The 3,952-nt window shown below is 36.3% G+C and overlaps 1 long non-coding RNA gene across 1 annotated transcript; it reads left to right on the top strand.

The window, feature by feature from the left end:
* Positions 1 to 936: 936 nt before the first annotated feature.
* On the top strand, positions 937 to 2,689 carry LOC105430908 (uncharacterized). Its single transcript, XR_968235.3, has 3 exons — positions 937 to 1,274; positions 1,428 to 1,602; positions 1,976 to 2,689. It is a non-coding gene; the product is annotated as an uncharacterized LOC105430908 (long non-coding RNA).
* Positions 2,690 to 3,952: the final 1,263 nt, after the last annotated feature.

Raw genomic sequence — 3,952 nt, 5'->3', positions numbered from 1 at the left:
CGCGTGCCAGCTGGGTAACGCTTTCGGGGTCTGATTTTTATGCGTCCCTCTCTTTCTCCCTTTCTCCTCTTCTTCCTTGTCGTTCGACGGAGCCGCAATCCGACTGAGGGCAGATGGCTCGGGCCACCTTACCTTGTCGTCGCGGGGCCCCGGGGCCCTCGATTCCTCATTGGGGAAAAAAAAAAAAAAAGAAAGAAAGACGGTCCTCCACCTCGACTGAGGGCGCGTTGTGGGTTATACTCGCAAGATACTCGCACGCACCTTCTCATATTCGCGGTGTCACGAGGTGGTTTCGCCGAGGCCGGTGTAAACAGCACACTCGGCGTGAGTAAAATAATGTAATACCGTTACACGCACATGGTTCGTGTCGGTAATGATTCCGAAAGCAACTTCTTTGGCACGCACGTGCCAGCCGTTCATAATAAAAAAGTTCCGATGGCGCGTGAATCATTTCGAGTATTTTGGATGGATGTAAGCGAACTGTTATGATATTATTGCTTATTATTGACACAAGCGATAAACAAATTATCGTCAATAATTACAATTTTTTTTAAGTGGAATACTTAATCTCTGTACTTTTTTTGATACTAATAAAAATTTCTAATAAAAATGTTTTGATACTAATAAAAACAAGATATATTACGTTAAATTACGTTAAATACATTATGTTAAAAAAAAATCTGATTATTATATCAGATTGTATATCGCAAGCTTGCTTATTTTGTGGCGTCCGTCGAATTGCGCAGGATGGCACCTGTATGCGCGCACGACGTTAAGATTTGCAAATATTTATTAATCCCACTGGAGAAGATTACAGTGTAGTTTAAACATGATAAAGTACATAACACTGTATTTAGATAATATGATTTTGTATCTCCTCATCCGCAAAATTCGCTGCACTCATAAACATTTGCACCGTGCGTAAACAATGCACTTTGCGCACAGAAGTCGTACTGTCAAAAGTGTCGTGAAGACGTTACATCGTTAATCTTATCACTGTACAGACACGATCGCGTGGAACTGGGGAAATGTAAGTCAATTCTACGTCGACGAGAACAAACGACGTTTTCGTCGCGACGCGGTTGCGAAGTTCGTGCAAATGACATTACGGAGAACTTCAATGCAATATGTGACTATGGAGAAATCAAATCCTACAAATGTACAATAGATAACGGAAATTAATTTACTTTTCAGTATAGTTCGTTTACATATATGAAGAAGGAATTCCAAGATGTCAACATCATTTATCTTTCGATTTCTCATTATGTACAGAGGTGAGTAATGACGAAACAGAGACAACAGAAAATAGAATTAGATTTTAATATTACTTTTAATATTAAAAATTAAATTAATTGTCTCATCAAAAAATATTTCCGTCTTGTCTTGCAACAATTCTCGGTTAACACATTAAACGATTTATTTTATAGAGAACAAGGTATATGCATTATGGACGTCACGTAGTTGTATAATGAAACGAAAGAGAGTGCGGGAGAAAAATGGTTTCCGAATACGAAGAAGTCAAACTAAACTGATAGTAATATCACGTTTTCTTCCATATAAAATGACTCATGATTGAAAATCGTCTGGTTTACTCTGTTATGTGTGAGTACATTTGTTATCGCTCATTCTTGAAAAAATCGAATGGAAGTATCACTCCAGAATTTTAGAGTGAATGTCAAGAAACTGTGGTAAAAAATTTAATTTTTCACCACAGAATGCGAAATTTTTTATGTTAATATCTTCGAAATGTATTAATCAATAATTTTGTAATACTATTTGTAGAAAAAAAGGAGTGTGTCATATATGCAAAGATCTCTTGAAATAAAAAATATTAAGGCTATGCATATTATGATGAACTATAACTTTTTGGATGTTGTGTTTAAGAATTAAATTTTATTTATCCATTATATTTTATATATCACATTTTTATAGATATTATAAATAATTATGATGTTATCATATTATTTTATTGCAGTTAACGAGTTTTGTATTATACTATGCAGGAATAAGACAGAAAGGAGAACCGATAGAGGGAGAGTTTAAATGTATTTATATCATAAAAATAAAAATGCAACAAAGGTACGGAAAGGTTACTGCATATAGCTTGATTCTAGTTATACGTTATATCATATGCTGACACACCTTAAAACATGTCTGTCTTTGAGTTTGCTTTTTCAAGGAGCGAGATAACTCGACTCCCGACTGAGTTACTCTTTAATTGCTCTTCATATTGCGCTCACATAAAGCGATTACGAAACGCAACTGTGGACTCTCTCGAGGAGAGCTTCATTGGAAATGTCTTATCTACCAAAGTGTTTACTGCGAGATTATTCACGCAAACAGAGCACGCGTAACTAATTTGCAATAGCGCCAGCATGACAAATCGCTACGGTCATCAGCACGTTGCACTCTTATACTGTAGTCTCTTTTGTCAATAGATATTTCTGAATATTAAGCAGTGAAGTGATCTTGAAGAAAATGTCCTTCTTCTTTGAAACTTATTTTCTTTACACAATGATTCAAATCGATAATATATGTGTAATTGTTGATGCATGGTTTCACGTTTATATTTAATCTATGAAGTGATTATAAAGTCCTTATATAACTTTAAAATTTCATTTCTATAGATTTCTATAGATTTTCTATCTATGATTATATTAATTTGAAAAAAATATTAAAATTGTAATATGTATGAAAAGTAATGTACTAATCAAAAATTTTTCACAACAGACAATTCATGTACAGACATAGACTATAATATATTCCTTATATGTAAAATTTATATTGTAGAATAAAATTTGAATTTCTGCGAATGATGTTTTATTTATATAAGTTTGAAACGAAATATATATATATATATATATATATATATATATATAATAAATTTTGGACATTATGCTTCTATCGTAGATCGATGCACAAATAATTATGAAAAATAGTATAATCATTATATCTAAAGTGCATCGCATTTCGCTTCCACCTCACTTGATGCGCTTTACTCAACCCCCTTCATTTGCCTCTCAATCCCGATCAATACCTCTTCGCTTGAGGTAGGTAAATCGTGACCGCACGCGTGCGCTTACGCGCGTTGCGTGCATACGTGTGTACGCGCGGCAGTCCGCAGATAAAACGCGTAAAATCTAACGCACACCTACACACCGGCCTGACCTGCGTGCACACGCACGTGAGAGCGGAGGATTGATCGCAAGAGAGGCAGGTGCTGAGAGAGCGACAGCTGCGAGCGCGCGATCTTTCTTTACGAACGGGAACGAAGCGCTTCTTCGAGTCGATCCTTCTCGCTCTGGTGGCTCGCGCTTGCAGCGCTACATACGCCTCTGCTGAAGAATAAAAAAAATGACAGGGGTTATAGGGGCCAAGTCGGAGGGGGCAAGGGGGACGCGAATCTCTCCTTTTTAGCGCGAATTCATGGATCCGTCGAAGGACACTCCAGGGATATCGATGTCTAATCGACAACAACCGCGCTAACGCATAATTGATAGCCACGTCAATGATCTCACGCGGATGCAATTCCGTGTATCAACGATGATTATTAACGAACAGCTGCGCGCGGTTTCGTTGGCACGACGCCGACTTGTCGAGGACGAGGCGCGTGTTTCGCTTCGAAATTATTTAAAACGCTCGATTTGTGGACCACAAACTTTTATCTCTTCCAATCTGATAATTGATGTGATTACTACGAATACGTGTCAAAGATATCATATTAATGTAAATGATCTTGTCAAAGTAAAAGGCAAATCTATAAAATTAAATGATGTTATGTTTCACAGTCATTATCATTTTATAACTCATAAAATTTCATACAAATGCTGAATTTTTTCAATCATTTGTCATTCATCAATTTTCTACGCTTATTAATTTTTAGATGAAAAAAGTTCAATCACAAGTTTGTTAAAAAAAAAAATCAATGCGGAAAGAATAGTCGACTGGTGAC

The sequence above is a fragment of the Pogonomyrmex barbatus genome, unplaced genomic scaffold (genome assembly GCF_055798465.1).
Source record: "Pogonomyrmex barbatus isolate J1 unplaced genomic scaffold, ASM5579846v1 scaffold12, whole genome shotgun sequence".
Taxonomy (NCBI): domain Eukaryota; kingdom Metazoa; phylum Arthropoda; class Insecta; order Hymenoptera; family Formicidae; genus Pogonomyrmex; species Pogonomyrmex barbatus.
The sequence above is the reverse complement of the archived record's forward strand: the minus strand, read 5'-3'. Positions and strand labels throughout refer to the sequence as shown.